This window comes from Ischnura elegans, chromosome 10 (genome assembly GCF_921293095.1).
Source record: "Ischnura elegans chromosome 10, ioIscEleg1.1, whole genome shotgun sequence".
In the NCBI taxonomy this organism is placed as follows: domain Eukaryota; kingdom Metazoa; phylum Arthropoda; class Insecta; order Odonata; family Coenagrionidae; genus Ischnura; species Ischnura elegans.
The window spans coordinates 49,326,198-49,353,318 of NC_060255.1; the positions used below are offsets into that span (position 1 = coordinate 49,326,198).

The 27,121-nt window shown below is 38.0% G+C and overlaps 1 protein-coding gene across 5 annotated transcripts in view; it reads left to right on the plus strand.

Annotated features, from left to right (window-relative positions):
• Positions 1-521: 521 nt before the first annotated feature.
• The window catches only part of LOC124166505 (sodium/calcium exchanger 1-like), a 331,828-nt gene continuing 305,228 nt past the window's right edge, over positions 522-27,121 (plus strand). For 3 of the 5 annotated variants that reach the window (XM_046544036.1, XM_046544038.1, XM_046544037.1), the window contains exon 1: positions 522-819. The gene's annotated coding sequence lies outside the window, so the exon portion shown is untranslated. The remainder of the gene's footprint in view (positions 820-27,121) is intronic. The other 2 variants (XM_046544039.1, XM_046544040.1) reach the window with 1 other exon arrangement.

Consider the following 27,121-nt stretch of genomic DNA (forward strand, 5'->3'; position numbering starts at 1 on the left):
AAAGCTCGATTCGTTCCTATATAGAGTGCATTCGAAGCAGTGGCGAAAGAAAACGAAATATTGAAAAATCATGAATTTAAAAAAATGTCTTTAACTAATGAAGCTTTTTCGATTAATGAAAGTGTTAAAATAAGTATTAAAACCATTACTTTGTACCCTGTTTTTCAAACATTTTCCCCCCTGGTTTTGGACCCCCTCGAACGAAATTCTTGGCTAAGCCACTGGAACCCCTAACCCTCCAGTTCTACACGGCCTTGTTCGCGAGCTTCGTAATTCATATATTGCGGCTTGCGTGTTCCCGCCTTTTATCCTCTCGCCTCTTCTTCCTGCCACCACCTCTTCCTCCTCCCCTACTTTCCGTTCCCCTTCGATGCCTCGGTTCTTACCCCCTCCTCTTTCATCTCACCCTCCTCTTCGCCCCTGTCATCAGAGCCCCCCTTCTGCGCAGGCGCTGAATTCAACGCGCGTGATGCCGTTTGAAAAAAAAATTCTCCCTTCCCGGCCGCCAGCAGACAGTATACAACGCAGTCGTCGTGACGGGTTAGGTAGGTCGGTTCAGCGGTCCGGGGACCACGCCACAAAACGTTGTGCCAGGGTTTATGCTGACGCTTTTCGAACTCGCGGAGGAAGGCGTGTTCAAAGTTTCGCCTGAGTGTTTTCCGTTTGGATTGCGAGCCGCCCACCTGTTTTCCCGAGTTGTTGCCTCTGCCCCCACCCCCGTAATAGATATCGTGTCTATTCCGTGTGGAGTTCTAGACACCGGATTGGTTAACCTACTGTAGAGATATCAACGGAGTATTGCAGTCTGCTTCGAGAACGGTGAGTGAGACATCTGCTTCGTCTATCGGGAGTGAATCGTGCTGGAACATATGGGTGTTTTCCTTCCGTAAGGTTGTCGGGAAATTTTCAATGTCCATTGTCATGAGCATGGGCAGAGTTTTGGGTGGGACAGATGGACCCAAGCCCCCCAGCTCTAATAGTAACTTGTCCGAAAAAAGTGCGACACGTGCACATTAAAGTACAATAAATACGAAAACATCACAAGTTTCGATAAGTTAAAAGAAACATATTTGTGTTGTGTCTAGTTAGGTAGTTCTTAAAATGCTGTTTTTATGAGCCAATTGAAACAAATTTTCCGGGTAAGGGACCCGGGGATACCCTCGTTTCACTGGGGGTATTCCATTGATCCTAAACCCCAGGATTGCTGGACCCCCAACTTAAAACTCTCTACCCATGGTCATGAGGCCATATCACTCGTACGGCCTTCTTTCGTGACATAGCACTCGTTTAAAAGTTTAGAAATTTTGTTGAAAATTTCAGGGTATATGCAGACCCATATCAATATTTGGCTGTATCTCAATTTCGAAATTTCACCTCGATATTTTCTCTGAGGTAGTATTGTTCAAATCCGTGATACATACAAATATTACCAGTTTTCTACTCTTTACACCCTAAAAATTTAATGACGATAGCGTGAGTTCGAGTAGTTCTTTGTGAAGGACGCCAAATGCAACCTGTCAAAAAGAAATAATGCTTTCTCTTAATTATGATTTAATATTGAAATTCTCCAGCTGTGCTCTTTGCGTCAGCTATGAGGAAAATCAACTTTGTAAACTTTGAGATCCGCAGACCCACGCGTTGTATGTTCAAAATTGGATTTCTGCGAGAATTCTTACGACGATGTGGGTGATCGGTGAATGTGGAAGTTGGTGTGTCAGGTTAGAAATCACTCTGGTTCAAATATATCCCTCAAGTCAAGGGCTTACCCAGGATCATAGCTAGGAGGGGGGGGGGGCAAGCCATGGGATTTATGAGATTATTTCCTTGAAAAAATAGTTATATGCCTTATCATTTTTCGTGGGTTTAAAGAAAATTTGTTGAATACTTTCGTTTCAATTCAGTACTAATTTTGCTTGAAGACTTTTGCGATTTTTGCTTCTGGAGGGAGGGGGGGGGGGCAGCTGGTCCCACCTGCCCCTCGCTGGGTACGCCCATCCCTTAAATGTTTTTGTGTAGGACACATCGACCGGAGTGTCCGTCGGATGGGACGTAAAGCCGTGGTCCCCTTGGCGCCTATCATTAGGGTTAGAAGCACGAATATTACAAAAGAGGATCCTAAAGTCGTCCCCGAAATGTGTTGTCACCCACCGCGCATGTAAGTGGTTTTACAGAAGTCGCCACCCGCGTCGCTAATGGACTAATAATAAGTGATCCGAGTTTCACGGAGAAATAAGGTATAATAAGGGGAGTTAAACGAAATTTATATACGTAAGAGTGTGATCTATCAAGTTCATAATGTTTCAATTCTATTCCTCGCAATTACAAACATCAAACAGCAAAATATTGTAAAAAGTGGTTCTCATTGCACTCGTCACCGCGCCGCGGACGTTTTTGAAAACCGTTTAAAATGCGACCGAAGTGGCCGCCAGTATCAGCCTTTTATGGGATGCCAATGCTCTATGCAGTCCTCTTGGGTAGGAGAATGCCGACGCCGGGTTTTTCCCCATCCGGTTCAAACCAATCTCGCGAGTGTTTTATTAGAGGGCACTTCAAGGGTAGCGTGGCGCCAATCATTAGGGTTAGACTATTTCCGACGCCGGGTTTCTCTCCACCCGTCCTCCGCCTCCCTTCCTCACGGCACTAATATCCTAATCTGTCAGTCTCCCTCTCGCAATGCTATCAAACCCCGAAAGAGGCGGAGATGTTTGAAGAAAACTAGATTCCTCTTTGGGTGTTCCTCGGAGGACATTTGCAAGTATGTGCAGTACTCCGACCGTCGGATAGGGCGTTAAGAGGACTCATATCTCCCTTTTAACAAGTCTTTTATCGCGTCGAATACTTGTTTAAATTTTACCCAATCATCTTAATATTTTCATGGTTTATTAATGAGACCACGTATACCTATTGCAAAGGAAATATCATTAAGTCGACAAGCGTTGTCAATAAACAGGTTTAAAAATCAGGTTATCGTCTTTGAATTTTTTAGGGTATATAGAGTAGGCAACTGTTAATATTTGTATGTACGAGATGTCGTATATCGGATATTAAAAAAAATCTTCTGAGAAAATACTGGGGTAAAATTTCAAAATTGAGATACAGCCAAATATAATTGATATGGGACCTCTTTAATGGATTAATAGGAGTCACCAGTCACTCAAAGGGCAAAGCGATCTGACTCTCGCGGAGAAATAAGCTTTAATCAGGGCTGTTAACCAACATTTATGTTCTTGATGATGTGATCTGTAGACTTCGTGACGTCTCAATCAGTGGCGTAACTATATAGCAATATGCTTTGGGGAGGATGAGGAGGCCTGGGGAGGTAATCCCCCTTCCCAGGCAACGGGAAGTCCGGTAAAAGTTTTGAAAAATGATATGCCTGGAAATTGTTTTACATCATTTTGGCACTTAAAATTTAACCTTAAGCAGATGCAGTAATTATATATCAAATCTAGACAATAGTTTTCAATGTTTTTTTTTTAATTTTTCTGTGGCTTTGGGGGGGATCTGTCCCCTCTTCCCCCCATAGTAACGCCACTGGTATCATTGTTATTTCTCTCGATTTTAAATACTCTACTGCAAACATTGAGAATTATTGGACCGCACTGCACTCATCGCCGAGCTAAGGACGTTTTTGGAAACTGATGAGAATGCGACCGAAGTGGCAGCAGAAATCAACCTCAAGTGGGATGGAATAGGGCCTCGTTTATGTAGTCCCATTGGATTACACCCCTGTAAAAATTTAGCTCTTTTACAAGTTTGAAAAATTGACGCCATCGTTTTACTCAAATGTAATTTTTTTTCATTTAAGATACAGGGAAATATGACAAAGGTGTACTCAATATACCCAAAGAAATTCCGGATGATAGAATTAATATGAAAAGAGAAATTCGATGCGAAGTAAGACCGGTCGACAGGGAGCGATTCCTCCTCATAACCCGTGGTCCCCTTGGAGCCTTTCGTCAGGATAGTAGGCCAGTACCAGCGCCGGATATCTCTCCATCATCCTCTTTTCACTATACTACTCCACTAACTTCAAGTTTTGGTTGCCTCCTCCAAATTTCTCAGTTATGGCTATATTTTTACACCCTTTTTCTTAACTTGGTTCGTCTTTAAGTGTTTCATCGATGGAATTTTGTAATTGATTCATGCTCGTTTCCTATTGTTGAATCGGCTTGAAAATTTGCAAACTTGCTTTCTTCCAATGTCTATACTATATTAAAAAATCAGACATTTGAAATTTTGTTCCATTGTGATTTAATTAATTAGCTAAGTTTACAAATGGAAAATATGTTTAAAATTTCTTCAATAGATGCCGTTAGTAATAAACTGTTTGGTTGAAATATCTTTAGCAGCCCTGGTTTAATCGATTGCACGATTCGCCACTAAAAGTAAAAAAGGAAACAGGAAATATAAATAGGTTTAAAAATACGCTTTAAAAACGTGTAAAATGCAATAAAAGTAAAATTTAAGCTTTTCATTATTCGGAGAATGAAGCAAGGATGCTGATTAGGTTTAGATATAAATATTGAATTTCATTCCTTACTAATTAGGCTCTTCACTTTCTTATTCCAGCATGTTGTACTGATCTTGGAAAAACATGTTCACTTATTTTAATCTTTCGAATGAATTATATAATGGCTAGTAACTTTCCGTTTTCCAGATTCATCTCGGAAAATTACCATATGAAGTGATTAATTGATTAGAATTTTATAGTCTCCGGTATTTTAATTTGTTTTGTAGATCCCAGCATGGTAAATCCGCCTAATTCTCACGTACGATATATCTGTTTGGAGTACTCACCTATAGTAAATATGTTCTATCCTTTCTCTTCATGATGAATGTTTTTCCCCACGATAAAAAGAGACGAAACACTCCAGCCGTAAACATAATCGACTATTTGAAGGTATCATCTTTTCGGAGTTCATTTATATATTTACACGTAACGGGAGATACTTAAAGCTCAGAAATTTTCCACTTTAATTTTTGAAGGCAAAATCTCTAGTCCTGTATTATTGTATATACTCTAATAAGTTGCAGTCGTGATAAAAACTTTTTTACTCGGTTGTTTGGGCTGAGCTGTACTCTCATGGCGAACAAAAGCAGTTCAAATGCCTTAATTTCTGCCATTTATCTTTTCATTTTAACTTCCCCTGAAACTTGAATGGAAGCAAATTCTCGCAATGCTCTATTGAACCCAGTTTCGTTCTTTAAATTTATGGATGATATACGATGCTCCCGTATGTAATTAGAAAAGAAATTAAACTATCTTAGCAATTTGTAATACATAATCCAATCCTGCCGCATGAAGGGCAGTAGATTTCGCAGGAATTGCCTTAACCCTTTGAGTGCGGATGGCATAGCATTGATGCCCAGCGTAGGTCCTGCCAACGGGCGGGTGGCATCACATTGATGCCATGCCGGCCTATGTCCTTCAATCGCTTCCTACGCTCCTCCGCTCTGTTCTATCTACTCTCATGATGGGTTCCCGCACACAAAATGGATTAGGCTACCTGCACATGCCTTCCGTTTTTTAAAAATAGTTTATATTTTTTAGGTAAATTTTTTTTACATTTATGGAGTGCTTTTTTATTTATAAGATTTTTCGCCATTACAAGAAAATTTAAATGTGATATTTTCTTTACTTTTATGAATATTTGTACTAAGTGTTGCCACATTTGAAGGTTATTATTTTCGTTTTAGTCCTATTAAAATGTTTCAAACAATATTTCCTTTCATCTCATTGACGAAAAATATTTTCGTATTTCAAATTACGGTCACTATACCTACACACGCTAAACACAGTTGAATAATCTGTTGCTGCTTTTATTAATTTTTAAACTTAATATTTACATAATGCCGTTATAACTCCTAACATTCTTCCATAATATATTTGCCACTCATTTTCTGAACGATCCTTTCAATAGGGGTCTGATTATATTGGCTACGGAAGAAGAAATAGTTTTCGACTTTTTCTCATATATTTCGTATGCGTTTGTTAAAGTTACTAGGTGGGAATAATTACGACCACCAATTCCTTATTCACGGGAAATAATGAAGGTTCTAGGGAAACTTTTATATTTTTTCCATTTTGAAGGAGAAATTAGAATTGGGGAAATCCTTGGGGAAAAAATGATCGAATTTCGGGGCTCAAATAAAAAATTCGTTTTCCGTCACCGCGGAATAGACTACAAGTCGCTCTGTGTCGCCTGTTATCTCTATTTTTAGAAGTATTTTTGCCATTCTTATTAGAAATCCATGCAACTATTCTGTTGTGTGCATGTTGTAGAAAAGGTCAGCTCTTCCTTCTGAGTTTTTGCGACTCTCGTTATTAGTACAGTCTCTCCTTCGGACATCTTTCGATTCGTGCATGTTCACTCCTCTATAGAGATTTTTTTTCTAATATTACCGTATGGCCTTTTTCCATTGGACACTTTAGTATTTTACATATATTTAGCCACTTACGTGGAATATGGGAGACATCTTCATTTTTAACTTTATTCCTATTTTCAAACCCCAAAGACCGTTTATGTATCAGCCTTTGGTCAACTAGGCTTAGAATATCTCCTCGCAATAAAACTACCTCTGGCACAATTTACTCAAGTGTATGCATGGTACACTGCATTGGGTCTTCTCCGCGAAGGTTTTTTTTTAACTTTGAAGCAATTTACATATTTTACTTCGACTAAATAGAGCTATTATAATCAGAAAAGAAAGTCAGCAAAATTTCTATGCGCAAAGAAACAATTATTTTTGGATTATTATACGTTTCCGTTTTATCTGGAGCATTCCCGTTTAGATATTTCTTGTACGTCGGTTCTAAACTTTAACGCTTACATCTCTTTCTGACTGCAAAAGAGCAACCTCATCAGTCTTGTGCATTTTGTAAGTGTAATGTATTTTATTGTAGTATATGTTATAGGTGTTAACTGAGGTTTACGTTGAGGATGCAAGTATGTGGAGCTGGAGGAAATAATGTCGTCAGAAAGGCTTTGGTCCATATTGCCAATGCCTCTAAACATGCAGTTCTTCAAGGGTAACCGAGCATACTTCCTCGTGGGGTATGGGAGACATTTTTGGTCCGATATACCTAATGTATGATTGTATGAAGTATTGTAAGATGGCCATCCATTCCAGATTATTGGAAAAGGTAGGAAAATATCTTCGATTCTTTCCTCCTTCACAGCACTTTTTCCCGAGGCCGATTTCAACTAATTTTCCGTTGCATGCAGTTTGGCAGGAACCCTGGAGTAGATGATCCGATACCAAGAGACCCCTTGCATAAAATTCGACCCCTTTTGAAATTATTCACTCAAAGAATGAAAGAAATTTATTACACGTTTAAAGAACTCTGCTTCATTAGTCCATGTTGCTTTGGCGTCACAAACGCGGCATAACATTATATATGCTTTCTGAGCCTAATGGCCTCGTGCAAGATGCTATAATTTACACTGGGGCGAAGGATCCTGATGTTGGAGGCAGGGGACATGCAAAAAAAGTCGTGCGAAAATTAATCGATAGATTTCTCCTCAGTGGGCACAGTTTATACAGTCGCGTAGCCACGATTTTGAAATGGGGGGTTTTTGCCGGAGGTTTGAGGGCCCTTCTGGAGGGTGCGGGGGCCATTTTAGCCGTTTTTGGCACCTCAACGGGGGTTGTTACCCATAACCCCCCCTCCCGTGGCTAACCTACTGAGTTTATACATGAAAAATTATAATCATCATAAAAATTATAATAATCTGTTCAAATATCTATTGAGTTGCTCAAAAAGACACACCACTGAAACTCTAAGGACAAACAGAAGAAATAATCCTCCTCACGTACTTAGAACGACTAAAGTGGCGAATCAGTATAACTCTGATGGTGTATGATGTGCAGATGTTCCAGGGCTGTGTTTGAATCCTTTTTTCAAAGAATTTCACAATTATTAGTTAATATTTTCAGCATTAACGCAAAAGAAAATGGCAAAAAGATAAAATAACTTTCATATGTTTGCATCCAAATCTAAGTTACTAGTAAATTTAAAAATTTAGATGTGAAAATTAAAATTCGAAAACTTTTATTTACACAAAATTTAATGCATGGATAGTGGATGACATCTGAAAAATTATTTATCTTATTTTATAATTCAATTCCGCCATCATTTCAGAAATTATTTCAAGCTTCTTAGTTGCTATGTAAAATAATGTTGTCCGTCGTTTCTAATGTTTGTGTAACGGGTTGCATAAATATACGGAGCATTTATCACATGAGTGCGGATGGCATCACTGTGATGCCATTAACAAATTGTTTAATAAATTGTCAAATTAATATAAAAATCCCTTTTTTATTGAAATTGTTTTCATATTTTCGAAAAACAAAGTGAATTCATTGAAAAAAAATTCTCCGCCAATGTGAAACAACTCTGAGAAAATGTTACGCAATGAAAGGGTTAAGAAAAAAAAGTTGCACTGAACTGTGAATCGAACCACGGACCTGTGGCTTTCCGAGCCACTGCACAGACCACTATCTACCGATTCGATCGATAGATTTTTCTTCCTCATAGGAAAATCTACGAGAATTGGTAGAATATTAATAGCGTATGCTTGGTTTCGCTGATGGTAGGACCTGCCCGCCTTGTGACGGTGCAGGATTCCTCGTCCCCTCCCTTCCTTCCCCGTCCTTCCCCTGGAGGCGTCGCGACGCGTCGTCGGGCTCTCATCGCGGCGGCGCCTCCTTTCCTTGATCCTTCCCGTCCTTCCCCTTCTGGTGGTAGAGGAGAAAAGCTAACGCTTACAGTCCCTGCCCCAGGAGTGTACCCCGCGAGCCCGTCCTAAGGGTTTCGTTCCACCTGCACAGACCACTGCGCTCTCCTGGTTCGTTGTATGAAGTGAGGCACGATGTGGTGGAAGTTCTTAATATTATTAAAATTGGAAATGACATGAATTTCCACGAGAAACAATTTCCTTGGGCCGGGATTGGAACCAAAGACTTTAGGCTTTACATGGGAAACCAGGAACCAGGATATTAGTAAAATTGGACATTGCAATATTTCCACTGAGTTTTATTTTGACACTACGCGTTTCTTTGTTACATACACACTTGATAATGTTGTTCCATCCGTCCATAGTCCGTGGTTCTAATGCCAGTCCAAGGAAATTTTTCTCATGGTAATTCATGTGAATATCATTGCAGTGTACTTTGATTTTTAACATCTCAAAAATACTGCGCGTCCGAAGTATTTTTTGTCTCACAATTGATTAATTATAAATGTAAAGATTCAACTTTGCTTTGTATCTTTTGTTTTACTTACGTGAATCTTGTTTCCACTTCACTTATTTTCTCCAAGATATTACAGGGAGTAAGGAGCCGCAGTTATTTTAGGATGCGAGGTACAACTGAGCTTCCCTAATGGTGGAAATCATCGGTGAATTTTTTTGACGTCTCTGGAGTAATTGCAAGCGAATGTAAATGCAGTTTTTCCTCTATTCGATATTAATTGTTTGACTCCTACGCCTCCATCTGTAATGAAAGCAAAATTAAAATGCGCACTGTGCGATGTCTTACGTAATTTCTGAGCCTCGTAGGAATTATGTGTGAATTTCGGAATGTTAGCTTGTTGTTCAGCTATTTGGAGATTGCTGCGTTGGCAATTTCATGATACGTGAGACATCGTGAGCCATCATCGAAAAAAACGTTCTAAGGAGCGTCCAACTAGGGGTATATCCTTATTCTGAAAATCTTGCCTCCTAGAGGGATCTATATCTATTAATGGCCATTATTTGTTTTAGACCACGAACCCTAACCTTACATCTCATTACTCTATTTAGCAGCCACCTTTCTTTTTTCCGTCAGTGGCTGCTTAAGACTGTTTTTATTACAATGCGAAAATATGAAATTCATGATTGACATTTTTGTATTAAGGTGGCATCAGTGGTGTCATAGTGCCGGAACGGCGTTCCGACACTTGTAAGGAAAAGACATAATACTCAAATAACACTTTTATCAGTTTTGGTGCCTATAAATTTCTAATGTATACATTCGTAACGAAAGTTTAAAAAATGCAATAAAACGTAAATAATAATTAGTAAAAAAACTCATGCATAATAAGAAAAGTTAAGGAAAATGTGTTCCGGAACTGCTAGTTTTAGTGGCATCGATTATTTCCAACTTCAACTTTGGAATATTTCTCTGTCTCCTCTTTCTTATAAACACTTGTATCATATTTATTTTTTGGGGTCAAAAATAAATGTTTTGTGAATTATTTTTTCGATTTATTGTAGCGTATATCCTCTCTCCAACTTTGAAATAGTCTTACTAATCTGTTCAACTGGTATCATTTTTTTGGGTCGAAAATATGTATTTAGTCAATTTTTCGTTCAAATTATTGTGGCATTAGTCTCTTTTCTAACTTTGAATATGGGCACTGTCTTATCTACTCAATATCCACGAATATGATTTTCATTTTTGAGGTCAAAAATATTTAAAGTTCTTGATTGATTTTTTTCGAATTTTTTTGACATGAGCTGCTGCACCAACTTTTGAAGAATCCACTGTCTAATCTGTTCACAATCATGAGCATTAAACCATGTTATTTTTTTGGAATCAAAATATATGCCTTAATTAGAATGTCTATTCCGCTCCCTGTTGCGTGATAAACGGATTTCTCATCGAATCCTCAAAGGATCCGGGTTGGAAAATCGATTTTATCTCGTGCCTGTCACAGCTTGGTCCTTTCTCCCGACCCCTCCGTGAAAATATATGGGCTTTTTTGGACGATCATATGAAGCACCGTTGCTTTTTGCCCCCCAACTTGTATACAAATTGAATGGAGGTATTCTTTACTCGCCCTTGTTGCCGCGCGAACCTTCGACGATGTAGCTTGTCATGATAGAAGGCTTTCATACCCGAAACTTGTGTTCTCGCGCGGGGTGGAAAAGGTTTATTTTTGTTATCTCAGCAACCTCACTTTCTTTGCCTGCTAGTTGTGCCCTATATCAGCGTTGTAGGGGGGTCAATGCCCCAGTGGATAAGATAATTTCAAATGGCAATTTTGACGAAGGGATCCCTCAAATGATATAAACTTTTTTGAAATCAAAATTTGGCATTTGGCCCCTTTTTATTATACGTCTTTTCTCTTATTTTTTTTTAGAAAATCCCCTTCTTATTACAAATTACACTTAGCAACGTGCTGTGAGGAAAACATTTAGCAATCTAAAACATCAACCTAGCAAAGCATAAATTAACATATAATGTAACACATTAACATTAATACCATAAAATACCAAGTAACGGGCGATATTAAATAAATAGAGTTTAATGATTTAATGAGCACGGAGCCTAGTGCCTATTCTATTCAAGCCTTATATGATGTACCCATCAAAATTAACGTGATGTAGATGAGTTTTCAAATATTGCTTACTGGAAAATTTTTTCTTGTTCCCGGAAAAGAAACAGGGCTCTATAGATTTCCGGGACAATGGGTTGATCATTTTGGTGTCTAGGATGGGTAAATTTCTTGGGAAGTTCAATGGACAGTAAATACCAATTTTACCTCCTTTATATGCAGGTCACTATCGAAACGATAATGAATTGAAACAAATTGGATTTCCGTGAAAAAGACTTTGTTCTACTCATTGGAAATAGAGAAAATTTCATTCACGGAAGACATCCACCCGAATGAATTTCGATGTATTCACAAATGTGACCCACTTAGCTTAACAAATCGCCAATAAGGTATAAATAATATTTAATTACTTGGGTAGTCTATTACAAACTATGGTTATCGTGTAAGTTAAAATCACCTGAGCATTCACGAATTTTGGTTATTTGCCTAATTATGAACTCCCGGGTATTTGTGGCTTGTATCATCGATACCCATCTATTAAAAAAAATTTGATTTCAAGTAGAGTATAAATGTTTGTTTTTTTACGAAAAAGGATGGATAAAGTCTGGTCCGTTACACGAATCTTAATTAAAGTAGATCGTAGGCATTTCTTCGCAGTATATTTTTCGTAAGGATATTTATTCTGTAATCGTAGTCAGATCTCATTAAAATAAATAAAATAAATTTATAAAGTAATTGAAATTTGCGCCGAAGTGAGATAAAGTAGCTGGATAATAAAGTAATTTTAATACAATTTATTTTCAATAGTTTTACGTTTTAATACGGTATGGAAACTATATATTTTTACGCGATGTGTATTACATAATTTAAATATGCCCACATTTCCGTTTACTCGTCTATTCATGATTAAAATTACGTAAAATTTAATTTATTTTCATGTGTGTGTTACCAACTCTCTAGCATGATATACGAATTACCTTTTGGGCATGTTTTAACATTAAACTTTTTAATTAATTTAATTAAGTGAAATTTCTTTTGCTAATGGTGAGAAAAATCACGCTATTGTTGTTTTTATATTATTGCATAATTGAAGCTCAATTTTTTCTTGCAATAATGAAACTCGTTAATAATGAAAAAAATTTGTAATCAAAACAACTCATCTGGAAAGCTGGGAGAACTGTGTAGATTTAAGATGGTAATGTTAAATGTGAATAAAGCTGAAGATTTGTGAAGTATTACCTGAAATTTCATCAAATACCTATTCATTAGCATCGCTTTTAAAATCTTATGATTTACCCTACACTTTTCCAAATTTCTAGTCTGTCGTGTAAAAAGTTTTAATTGATTCTACGCCGAGCCTTAATAAATATGTTCCATCATGTGTACCTCTTGTGGAATGCGTGTGACCGCACGGTTATGTGGACGGATGAATCATTGTTTTTCTCTCTCTCCTACTTATCCAAAGCTCTTTCTATCCGCACTCTCTGCTTCCTTCTTATATTACCTCGAATTTCATTTCCAATTATCACCACGCCTAATATTTCTTCGTCCCATCTCTCTCCCTCGCTATTTTCCTTCACACCCTTATCTGGAAAGCCTCGACCCTTTTCTCATCCACCTTCGTTAGCGTTTATATTTCCGCACCGTGAAGATTCACGATCCATTTTAGACTGTTTGTATCCCTTTTCTTAACACACTGGGCACGACGTTCCTCCCATCAATGCTAGCATATTCATCAACGCCTCTATAGCCAATCACATCCTCTTCCTGGTTCATCATTGTTGCGTGCAATCCTCTACTCAATCATGTACTTCCAATAGGTGATATTATATGAGGGGGTGAGAAGCCAAGGGGTAGAAGTGATTTTTTTCTCAACAAGTTAGGTAAAGTTAACTGTTAGAAGAAATACACAAAAATTTTTTGCCAAGGGATATGATCAGTCCTGTGCTGACATCGAATGGAAAGTCGAATGCACTACTAAATACCTAATTGATCTCGTTTGTTTTCTATACCTAATTTCTGTACCTTACTGAGTACAGAAAATAATCACCTGTACCACTTGGCTTCCAACCCACTCGTATCACATGCGAATACTCGTGGCCGTAAAAACTCGACTGTGAGTATCGCGTATTTTTTTTCGACAAGAAAAAGTGTAAATTTGCGATCTTAGTAATGTTAAATACTAGTCTTAACTAATTTTAAGCGAAAATAATTATAATAATAAGGAACGAAGTATTTGTGATCTAAATGATATTTTTTAAATAAGTCCTACGCAATGAAGCATAAATTAACGTATTTACACTGAAATACACATTTTGAACTATCTCACATGAGATTAAAGGGAGGGGGGAGGGGATCGAGCCAAATCTCACGATATCTCACCAAGGTGTGGGGAGTGTAAAAAAGCGCCAAAATTATCTCAAATGATTAATGGCCCCCTTGCTAAATTTTCGTTGCATTTGGAAGTTTATGTAATAGATTACTAAATCAGGGGCGTGTTCAATTCTGTTTATTGCTATCCTACGAGCAAGAACAAATGGATGGAAAAGATGAAAAACAGGTTTCCAGTGGAATGAAGACTGTAGAGGTACAGAAAATGCGAAAAATGACACGTTATAGGGTGTTTGTCTGTTGAATCGTTAGCTACAACGCGGTGCTGTGGCTTTTCATGCTCATTTCGGAGGCAACATCTCGTGACATTCGCGTGATGTAACGTACGCGCACAGAAAACGAACCAAGCATGCATAAAAATTCATGAGCGGCAACGCTTCCTGTGGTGGGGTGGGAAAGAAGTATTTGTGACCTCAAGCTGTCGTACTCCCGCCTGCTTTGTATTTTATTTTGCGAGAGGAGACATTGGTGTCGCCAGGGGGCTTATAGCATTGTCATGACTCGGATAATGGTTTGATAACACCATTTTACATTTAAAACGAAATAATGACTCGGCCATGGGGCTCATAAAATAAGTAATAATTTTAGAGACCGTGAAAGTGAGGCTCTTCCCGAACGTGAATAACTCCGCATAATGAAAACTGGAGTCATTACATTACTGCTCTACAACATCATCATCATAAGTCATCAGTAATAAGATTCTTCATTGAGAGTTGCGTGGTTAATAGCGAGCAAAATTTTTCGGGTCTTACCGCGTCGTACGTTTATGTTGTTTATGCTGTAAAAGAGACCAGGGAGCCAGGGAGCTTATAAAGCTTATAACATTTTCAGGACCCGTTTTATTGTTTGATACTTCGGTATAGTGTACTGCACTGCACTGATAATGGTATTGACTACTACGTGGTAAGACTCGAAAAAAGTTTAGTCAACCTTTTTTCAATGTTAAGATTGGTTTGTCGCTCTTCTTTCCGCTCTTCTATCCGCTAGCCTTTTCACAGTGACGCATTTATTTTCTTTTATATGCTATATAACTTGTCCCATGCATTCATATTTGTTGTAATACTAATAACCTCCCAGTGGATTAAAAATGCCGAATTATTACAACAAAATATCGGCTTACTTTCTGGCAATATCCCGATGTGAAACCAGAGTAGAATTCACCGTAAATATTCGCCGGGGAAAAATCACACACTAAATATTTTGTACTGCTCAGGTCTTCCATGAAGAGAAAGGAAAAAGTCTTATTTACCAATACTCCCATAAATGCATGTGCTTTTTATCTCGGAAGACTTTCACGGGATTGCACAATATTGCAGGTTGTAGACTCCTGGCTATTGCCTCGTCTGCTCATCCATTTCAGAAAGCACTCCGCCAGATTGAAGAATATCGAAGCATTTTTTTTGCCATGAGCAGCAAGGGTGTTTCCCTTCCTTTCTACGGAGTAGCCGCTGCGGTTTTGTGGATATCTTTCTCTGCTAACGCCGAATATGACTCTGACCTTGGTTCCGACGACCTTACTTTATGATTAAGGGCGCCCGTAGCATTTGTGAGGTATGCTGCTGAGATTTAATCAATTTCCTTGAGGAATTCTACCATATTGCAGTCCGGCTAGAGTCTTTTTGTCTTTTCTCTGTCATCCCAGGTGTCATTTATATAATGTGAGAATTCAACTTCTAGGATTTCTTAGTTTAGAAAAGATAAACTTAGAAAATAGTTTCCGGAGCTTTCGAAGCCATTGGACTCTTTCTCAACGTCTACAGGAGAACTGCAAGACTTACTGTAGACGTTGAGGAATATGCCAATGGCATAGTAAGCTCCGGGAACTATATTTCCCGAGTGAGTGTTTATTTTTAAGTGTTTTTTATTTAGTTCTAGTGACTAGCTATTGTATTATGTATGTATGTCAAATTTGATAAATCTATGACGTATATTTATTTATTAAAGTATTTTACCGATTAAGGTAGTTTTCCATGAAGTAGTTAAGAAGCATTATGGCAGCCTCCCTTCCTTCATGGGCTTCCCTCTTCAATTCACAAAAAGGCCTACCCCCTTTCAATCTATCTAAAATCCTTTCTCTTCCTTCATCTTCATCTCCCACGTTTACCCAACATTCTACACTCTATTACTGTTTCCAACATCTCCTCCCCGTCAGAAACTCCCTTCTGTCTCCTCGGAATGTCTTCTAGAAGCTGTCTCTCCTCACCCACCATGTCCAGCACTTCGTCGTTTTTCCTCCTCTCCGTCCACTTCACCTTCTCCATTCTTCTCCCTACCCACATGTCGAATACCTCCAGTCAGCTATCGTCCTCCTACATAAGTGCCCACGTTTCCACACCGTGTAGCATGTATACATATGTCAAATTCACATTCACACACGTCATGTATATGTATGGGTCAAATTGGTACATAGAAATTAATTGAGGTCACGAAGAAGAAATCCATTTATCTAAATTTTTATGTGTGATATAATATGTCATATATGCAGCCTGGTACGTCTGAAAAAGTCGGGGAATTTTAGCTTGATAGCTAGTGGCACCTCTTTCCATAAGGTTTTAGGCCAGAGATGACGGAGCTCTTTAATAATGTTTTACTTGGTGTACGCACTCTCCGCAATGGCACGCAACCCCTTCCCTCTTCCTTCGCCCTTTTCTCGATGAGTATTGATTCAAGTCCATCTTCCCTCTTCAGCATTTTTAGAATGGCGTCGAGATGTTCCTTCCACCTTGAGTGATGGATGGCTTTCCGAGGGGGGTCCAAGCGGACCGAGTGCCACGGATTTCCTCGGTTGGGGAAGAAAGGGATTGCCGGAATAATCTAAAACCCTTTCCTCTCTTCAATATTTAGCCAATACTCTTTAATGTCTCACGGTTACCCCACCTACGACGAACTTCTCCCTTGCTTCTAAATGTAAATCTACATAATACCCTGCGAGCCACCTCTAGGGTGTTTGGCAGGGGGTGACAAATCACCAACATGCAGCATGCAAGAGGACCGCCACATGCGCACCGCACGGTCATAGAAATATTTAGCACACTAGCTTATTCATTAAAAAATTGCTCGTGGTTAGCAATTCCTAGAGCAAATACATGCAAGGTTAGAACTATGAAAAAACATGCAATGAGTGATCCTAGCGAGGGACGCCATTAATCCTATCAATTGAGACAACGTTGCTATCCTTAATAGTACGAGGGAAGAATGGCATCTTAAATCTCTCTGTTTTGCAGTCTATTTCTTTTATTTTATTCTCATGATCGCGTCCAATATAGTACGATGGTAAACGAAGGATATGATTCATGTCTGAGATTCACGCTTCAGTAGCGATAACATCACCAGAATGTAGGATTTGATTTTCTCATCGCGTGAAATCGAGGAAAAATAAAATGTTCTGAAGAACATTATTTCTAGCCTGTTCTTCGGTTTCAACGCCCTAGTGTGTTCTTCCTTATAATCATTTTCAAAAATCTGTAACACTTTCACGCCCTAAAAAGCATGTAACGGTGTGCGGACAAGGTTGAGAGCTTCCGTAATTAGGTATGGGTAGCGGACAGCAGAGATATGATGATGTAGCGGATCTGGTGAGGCAACACTATTCATGTTTGCTTTATCTGCTTAGACAAACGAATTTTTTAAATGTCGTAATTCGTATGAATAAAAATGGTGACGTTTACCTTTACCCTACATACACCCTCACTCTTATATCTACTATTCCGTTCATCGCTCAACTACTTTCCAGAAATCATTCCAGGCTGTAGGATCCAATCTCTGGAGTAATATACCGGATTCGGATTTTGATATCGTTTTAGGCAATCGTTTATAGTTTATTGCTCACCTCATTATAACTTATCGAAGATATAAACAGAACGGTCCATTTCTTATATTTCTTTGATTGTCCGTTCTTATCTTTTGGAGCTATTCCAATAACTTCTCCTCTTTGTGATTTACCGGTTGGTAACTGATAGGCTGTAATATTACTTAGAGTTACTATGATAGAACTCATTATAATTTTTTTGGAAAATCATGTATGAAATGATAGGCTTACGATCTTTTATGTGTATGAAATCTTTTTTTTTTTTGGACTTTGTTTGAGGGAACTCTTTCATTGTATTGTCTTGCTTAGGTTTATCGCTTGCAACAAGTTCGCGAGATGATGTAATGATTCTATTTTCGTACTGTAAATTGTTTTTGTTCTCACAGGACATTCGTCCTATGTCATTAAATATCTTCCTAAATCTAAATCTATATCAAGGTAAGATTGAGAAATATAGAGGAAAATACATTATTTCCGAACAGTTCTTCTAGATTCAGGCAAATAGAAACAGTATTTTTGTTAAAGTTCCGGTCAACTCAAAATATTCGTGAGGTCATCAAAGATCCGGTTTAGTATCCTGGAAGTGATGTTGAAAAGAATGATCCGAGAGCCCCTATTTAAACAGGAATTAAGTCAAAATCTTCATGAAACCCCGCGATTCGCCCATTAGGCAAGTGGCGCGAGGTGTTTGGTAGCCGAAATCTGACGAAAATATAGTAAATGATGTTGCACGTTTGAGATATTTCACTAACTAAGCTCCATGTAGCATTTATTAAAGCCCTTTATATTTCAAGAGGAAAACGAATTCCTATGCAAATGTGTGCGGCGAAATAGTTAGATTATCTAGTCGCAGTAAATAGAAGCATCCGACGTCTCCTCATCGCTAAATGCCGTGTATTTGAACCTACGTGTCGACCAAACCACAAACCTGTCCGCATCAATTACTATAATGTTGCTATTTGGCGATGAATCCAAAATAAAGTGGTGGTGGTTATGTACTAAATATGGCTGATTCCATGACGACCTTTGACGGTGGTGAGGTAGTTGACCGGTGGAGGATTGTTGACCAGTGATAGTGATGATGATATCTTAACATCTCCCGCCAAACGCTTTTTCATCTACAAGTATGAGGTATTGTGCAAGCCAACATCAGGGTGTGTGGCACGGGATGATTCCGCTCCAGGCGCTCATCCCAGCCTTAATCAGAAACGCGCTCACTTGCTGGACACAGGCCAAGCATTCTGGACAACAACACGCAGTCAGACCAAAAATTATGCGAGTGGTAATGATAAAAACACGCTACCATGCAAATAAAAGTAGAGCTTAGCAGAAAATGATAAATTTAACGTAGTAAGATAAGCAGTAAATGCATGAAGTATATGCACTAAATCCGATTAGCGTTTGACGTACGTGCTTATCGAGTGGTGAAACCCATCCCCAACTTGTTGGATATCTCGAATTCCGATTTCCGTGAATTATTGATTTTTGGTAATCGCTGTAATCTCTCCACGAGGAAAAGACTCTTCAATGCATTTTGGGTTCATTATTCAGAGCTCATTGTGTAATTTGGCGTTTAACATTGTTTGCGACCCTTATGAATAGTGACAACGCTTCTGAGGCGATGCGATCTACATCATCTAGTGACCAAGTTTCATTAATAATGTTGCCGTTTCATATTTCTAACGTAATAATCTGATGCACAAAAGATTTTTTCCGTTGATTTTTCTTATAATCGGCGCCGTTATTATCAATTTTGTTTGATATACATCTGACGAATGATCTTTTCTAATTTTTAAAATGGTCATTACCGCGAAAATGATTTTGATTAATTTAATTTCATAGGCATGCAATCCCATGATTAGTGTACTGCAGCCCACTGTTTCTCCCATTCCCTAGCAAGTTCATTCGGTGCCTTGATGTTCTTCCTTGTGCTCTTTTTATCTGCCTCATGTACTATCTCATTAATGAATAATCATCTCTAAAGATGATCACATCTTCTATCACCTTCACAATTTGTCATGGCCCAGAGCAGGGGTCTTCAACCTTTTTTCATACCAGGACCAAAAATCAATTTCACATCGTCTGGAGGACCACAATGCTCCACGTCACTTTAACAAAACACTAATAAACTAAAAAACATATAATTTCAAAGTGCAATAATCTTCATTTGTTTAAAAGTTCAATCGATCAATGAGTTTTTTGACATTGTTTATTTTTGCCTCTTCTAGATGTCTGTAGCGTCCTCGGAGTTTCGTTGACGGGCACGGCACGATACAATATTTTCTTTAACCTCTAGGGCCCCAAGAAATTAGCCAACGGGCATATCTAATAAATTTTCAGGTTATCTTCCTCGTTTCAAATTATTTTAATCTTTGTTAACATTTACCTTCTGGGCAAACTAATAAACTCTCAATTGGAACTTGGTTATACTGTGACAATTTGTGGTTATTCCCTTGGGAAAAGTTAATATTATTGCCATTAAGGCGCGTTTTACTAAAAATTTGAGATACTATTAAAATTTTGTTACCTTTATGTAAGGCGCTCCTCCTGATCACAGATGAAGTTCCCTCAGAATAGCTCTTAGAATGTCTTTAGAATTGCTCTTCGTAGATGGGAAGCATCTATTTTTAAAAACTTGTGTCGTTAACAAACATTGTTTAAGCTATCTCGAATTTCAAATCCAACAGCACTTTAATTGTCGTATGAAGCCGTGCAGTAAGACAATGTCGGTGAATTGATATTCTGCTGATAATTCGAGTATGACTGTGATGTTTAATGAATTGAAGCTTCAGTGAAGGGTGAAGCTCTTACAGATCTCTTGGGTCGTTATGATTTATTCGCATTTCGGAGAGATGGGAAGGTTGTGGTCCATGAATTTCCTCGATGCGTTCTCGTTCACTCCCTTTCTCTCTCTATTTTCCCAAGAGGAAAAATGATTTTCAGTCAAAAGAGCTTTTTAGACTTTCAAAAACAAAAGACGGCTTAATCAGTTGGGTAGCTTCGCTTTTCCCCCACTCGCGACGCTGCTCTCGGTGGTCCAATTTTACCTCTCCATTCAACAACTCCTCGATCCCTGGTGAATAATGCACGGCGGTTGTCGATTCATTGACCGCCCTACCTCTCTCTCTCTCTCGATAAATCTTTTCTCGCAGGTAGGATTCGGTTAGGGATCCTTGGAAAGGGTTGGGCAGGATAGTTGGAATTGCTGGGGCGACGTCGAAGAAATAAGTTTTCCATCTCTCGCCTTTATATTTTTTGTGTCCACTTGTGCATGGATGGATCCAATTGGGGACGGAGGATGGAGAGAATGCTTCACCATCTAAAAATTTTGGTTTTACGAAATTATGATACAGAGTGACGCCTCTTCTGGCAATTCTGGAAAGTCAGGAAATTTTAATAGTGCCTGGGAAGTGCAAGAACACCAGAGAAAACACAAATGAATCAGGAAATTTGATATTTGCAGTATATATCAGGTGATTTTTCCTCACCTTGTTCATTTACTTAGGTACGTCTTCAATTCATGAGAATCTGTATCCCAACATGTCGTTCTTATCAAATTCATTTCTGTATAATGTTTTACGTAATTTTTAAGGTTATAATTTACCTCCTATTAAATATTTTTTAACCTTGAAAATATGGATATTTATCTGAAATAAAATGGATGTAATGCAATTTATCTTATAGTATGGAAAGCTGTGTAATCAATCAGGAAATTCTGGCAAGTCAGGGAATTTTAGTTTGATCAATGAGTAGCGATCCTGCTTTGGCGACAAAATGTAGGTATAGACTATATATTCCGATCACCAAACATCATAATTTCAAACCCTGGTTATCCGGTAAATTACTACGTAATGCCTGAATGCATGGACGATTTGATTGGAATGGTATATACGCAGGTAAGAGTTAAATTAAAACTGGTTCTATATTCTGTTCATGAATTCGCACAAGTTCGGTGGTTACATTCAATCTCTAATTTATCCATTCACACTTTAACTCGTAGTACTTGTTTATGTATTTCGAATCAAGTCCGTCAGATATAAGTATGTGTCAGTTATCTAACTTAACAATAATAAATAGGGTGTATTCTATTATTTTAGGAATAATGCCATTTATTATGTGGTCCGGAACATGCGTTACCAAACATAAGTCATTTCAGTATCGAAAGCCGCTCGAGAAATCATAATATTTAGTTTGATATGAGGGAAACCTCACATTAACGATTTTGGAACGTATCTTCATGCGTCGTTTTAGCTGCTTTGGGTCGTCTTGAGCCATAGAGACAATAAATGAAACGATACCAAGTGATAACTAAGTCAAAAATCACGCTGTTTACGAAGTTGCTATGTATATAATGTACTAAAAAGAATATATTAAGCTTCACGTTATCTGCAGAGTGAAACGTGGGTTCTAATCAGGATATTGAATTTCTTAGAGAAGATCAAGATAGGCGAGTAATAGTTAACACGTAATAAAAATATCTAAATTTAAGCATCGCCATCGCTTTATTCTCCGAGTAATGAGAAAGCCATTAATGAAATCAAAGAAAAGGAATTGGGAGTGAATATCCATGGAGAAAAAATTAGCATGCTAAGATTTGCCGATGACATAGCCGTTATAGCAGAAACAGAGAAGGATTTGAAAAATATTCTGGCTAATATGGGTAGGGTAATGAGTAGATATCAACTGAAAATAAGCACGAAGAAAACCAAGATCTTAGTATGCAGCAGAAGAGAAGAAGTCAAGACCAACATTAAAATAGGGAGGCAAAAACTGATAGAGGTGGATGAATTCTGTTATTTGAGAAGCAAGATAACTAGTGACGGGAGAAGCAAAAAGAAATTATCAGCAGAATAGCCCAGGCGAAGAGATCATTCCACCAAAAGAGAGACCTGCTTACAGCGGGAAACTTAAATATGGAAGTAAAGAAACAATTCATAAGAACCTACATCTGGAGTATGCTCCTATACGGAAGTGAGGTATGGACAATGACCGCAGCGGAGAAAGCAAGGATAGAGGCCTTTGAAATGTGGTGCTACAGAAGAATGATGAAAATCAAATGGATCGACCGAGTTAGTAACGAGGAAGTCCTAAGAAGGGTAGGAGAGAAGAGAAGCCTCATGAAAACCTTAATAAGAAGACGAAACAACCTTATAGGCCACATCTTGAGACATGATGGCCTGATGAAGACAATCGTCGAAGGGCAAGTGGAAGGCAAGAATGGAAAAGGAAGACCTAGGACAAAATATATGGAACAAGTAAAGAGAGATGTGAAAGAGAAGAATGACGTAGGTGTGAAAAGATTAGCTGATAGGAGAACTGAGTGGAGAGCTGCGTCAAACCAATCCTAGGATTGTTGACGAGTGATGATGATGATGAATGTAAAGCTTATTATTTTTTTACTTTTTAGAGCATTTTACACTATCTTCAAAAAGCTAGTTTTTAAAATCTTTTTTATTATATTTATAATTTTATAATAATTATTGGTGAATCATGCAATTCATTAAACTAGACCTTTTTAAGACATTTCTGCCAGAAAAACTATAACTAAGGTAATCTATCGAGAAAGTTTGACATCTTTTCCATATGGAAATTCAGATTCCTAATTAATTTGAACACGAACAAAATTTCAAAATTTTGATTATTGAATATCGTATTCCTGGCAGAAAAAAGCAAGCGTGAAAAATGTAAAGCCTATCCGATAATGGGGAGTGGGTTAAAAATCAATTATAGGATTTCATCGATGAAACAGATGAAGCAAGTTAAGAAAAATAGCAAACAAAAAATTATGCTTCCTTGAAATCAAACGAAATGAAAGTGTTAGTTCAGTCGAATGTATTGCTCCAAAGTAAATATCTCACATCTATCTTGGATACCTTCTCATTAATCATGAAATGAAATGTGGTATAAAGTTTTTATAGGAATACCCCTTTCTTTAGCTGAAAGGAGAGATTTTAGCCTTAATCCTCCTGGAGTTCCTGGTCTCGCCTCTCTTTTGTCTTCCAGTACCTCTCTCCCTTCTCTTCCGGTAAAAATGGAAGGACCCAACTCATAGCAGGGACTAAATTCTTCTCCGGGGGACTTTCAACGATTTGTCATTCCGAAAGTATCCATATTTCAGGCTTTTCCTCCTCTTTTCATCATCATCAAAGTAGGAAGGTATATTATTCAAGAACTTCCCGTTCGAATTGGCTCGTCGGGAAGGGTGGACCGATAGTATGGCCGTATTACACGGTGCTAGATAGACAGCGACCAATTTATAACCTTGTATTTGAGGAATTGGGGCATCATGAAGCAACGGAGGAATAAATGTGTAGTTTTCCTCAGGGAACTAGTATATTATTCATGGAACTTTGAGACGAGTACATCGTATCTCTATTCAGTATGTTTGGCCGTAAGTACTGGCAATGAAGGTAGTATCATTTTACTGCAGGGAAATATAGATGTATTTAAGTATCTGATTCTTTGAGAATATATAAAGTATTCAGGCTTCACTTGATGCAAACATGTGTCTATAGCGCGAAGTAACTCACTATGTGATGCCCCACAAAACAATTCCGACCCTATTTAGTAGCTGAAACCCAGGGTCGGAATAATAAAATTTTCTGGAACATTACAAAGTGAGTTATTTCGCACTATGATCCTTTGAGGCTAGACCACTTCCAGAACGCGGAGAAAACAGATGAAAATAAACTACCTTCGTACAAAGATGTGGTTTCGTATTGATTATTAAAAGTTGCAAGTTTAAAAAAATAAATTTGTTGGAAAAACGTTTTTATTGTTGTTCTCACGAAATTATTTTGAAAAGAAAATCAGTCATAAGAATAAAAGCTGAAAATTATATTTTTTAATGTTGGGATGGAAATTTACGAAAACAATAAGTCTTGAATGAAGCAACGAAAATCTGCAGCTAAAACAAAATCTGAAAAAGAAACACCTCACTGACACCCTTACATCTTTCTCAGTTACTTTTCTGTTAACAATGATTTATTAAGGGTTCTTTGTAGAAATAGAAAGCAAGTTTAAGACGGTATCGTTAGCTTGAATTTTTGATTATGTCATTTCGTGACTGAAATCGTGATTATCGTTTGAGTGTTTAGGATATTCTTTGATCGCGAAATGCTGTATCAGCAATCATCTCAACGATTGGATGCCAATCTTCGCGTGAGATAATTCAGAATGAGGAGCTCAATAGGAAATGTTATGAGTGATTTTATCGGCAAGTATACAGGGTATCAGCCAACTGCCAAAGTGGATATTTGTGATTCCCTCTTGCTTGTGTTTGTGTTGATGGAACTAAACAGTGTTATGATCCAATTACTGCTGGGTTGAGAATCTCTCCGGCATCGCTGGTATTTGATCTCACATTTAATTTTACTTTACATTTAATTTCCACATTCACTCAATTTCCTGATTTATCCCGAATATTGATTCGGATATTTGAGGGTAGAGCTCTCCCCAGACCTAGCCACTGGTGTCAGGATTTCACGAATTCAGAGAATGGGGAACGACTTACATTCCGTAGGCCATTTCGCATTCCGAGGATTTGTGTTGCATACGAGGCATTTAATCCCTAGAGTCATAAAATTTGAAAGTTTTCATTATGTACGAGTGAGGCAATATCTTAGCATTTTAGTATTTATTGCAAGTTCCCTGCTTACTGATTTGTGCAAAATGGGCCTCTAAATTTATTAAAGGTGTGAATTATTTTGTGTCCTTTTTAATTTCGTGTCAGTGGAGAGCCTAGAATTGTTCCATTTCACCTTTTTCATAACATTATTTATCATCGCCTAAGAATTTGTATTCATTAAGTACATTTTTAATGTAATTCTTGTAAACATATCAATCTTTTAATCATATAAAAACTTGGGGCCAAAATTACTTCGTATATTGCCAAGAAATGTGGCAAAGAAGGAGAAAATATGTGTAGGACGTGAGGATGTATAGATGTGTTAACATCTGCTGTAAAAAAATGGCTTATGTACTTTGAGGAAGTGGAGTTTTTAAGTTTGAGGGAAAGTTGAGGGGAAAGCTGACTTTGATGGCGTAATAAATGATCCCAGATATTGCCTATAATGACAATTTTTTCTTAGTGGGGCTGTAAATCTCAAAACAAACTTAATGAAAAGGTCGTTGTTTCATTAGCGGTACTTATAATGCCTGTTTTTTATGTTTAAATACGCCCCTCCAGTTCCAAATCCATCTCTTTTGCTATGCGGGAGTTGTACTCGTATAGCGAGTGCCGTTCCGAAACCTCCAATTGTGAAAATTTTAAATTGAGACGTCCTTCAGGGAATCGTCCGAGCTTCGTTTGGTTCAGTCGTACCGACGAGAGGGAAAGGCTCGTTGACCCGAAATTTTGTTTTGATTCCTCCGAACTAGGAAGTGTGTCAAGGACTCCAGCCGAGCCAAGCCTCTTCTATGGAGGCCTAGTAAATTATGACGAAATGGCCGGTTGTTGAATGTCTCCCGTGGGAGATAGTGGAGTAGGTACTCTTGTCTTTTCAGCAAGGCTAGAGCTTAGCTCTCGCGCAGATGAATGCTATCGGTAAACTCCTATTTGGTTTATAATAGGATTTTCACTGTACCGCGTATCTAGAAATGTATACTAATTGTCTACGGAATATCTTATGAGCTACTTTATTTTAACTTACAGGCATCTGATAATAGCTTTTAATATTTATTTTGATATTTTGGAAGATTTTTATTCTTAAAATTACGATCTGCGCAAATCCTTGCGTCACTAAGGCGCTACAGGAAACACTTGGATGGCTATCTCAAAGTGCGCTGCACGTGAACGGAAAGTTATGGATGCACGAAGCAGGATTATGGCGGCGTTACATTCTCTAATCTTCTCCATTTTCGTGCATCTCACCAAGCTTAATGTACTTCAAGCATCGATGAATCTTGGATTTTGTTTCCTGGAGATAAGGGGGAAATATGCCTCGAAGCTTACTCTTAGGAAATCTCACCTATATTCGCAATCCGTTATGATTACCAAAGCCTCCGGAGTAATATCTACTTACGAAATCTTCCACGAAGAAAATGTTTTTGAGAGTCATGCATAGAAAATGTTTTTGAGAGTCAGGTATAGAAAATGTTTTTGAGAGCATTTAGATTAGCTGTGATGATTTTTTCACCTCGAATCTCATCCCTTGTGAAGACAACTTTCCACCCGTACGCGTGGCTTCTTACAAAGTTGCTAATTCATGTAGTAGTTTTTGAAAGTCGTCTATTTTTTGCATTTTCGCTGAAAATTTGTGAAATTTTTCTTCCAAAATCGATATTATTACGATTAAAAATAATTAAATCTGAGTTTTGAGTTACTCCCTTACGCGAAGAGAGAAAGAGAAAAATAAGTTGAACTACAAGCTTACGAAAATAACTAGTCTACCCACCCTTGATCACACGTCTGATGTGATCGTCAGTTTGATGTGATCTCTACCCTCATATGTCCAAATCAACCTTCGGGTTAATGGCTGAGAGTATTGGGAAAGATACGAGTCTGTTGCCTCTGAATTAGGCAGAAATCTATGAAAATATCTGGAAATATTTCTCGAGAAATGTACTTGAGTATTTTTCCTAACTACCATAAGTTAAAA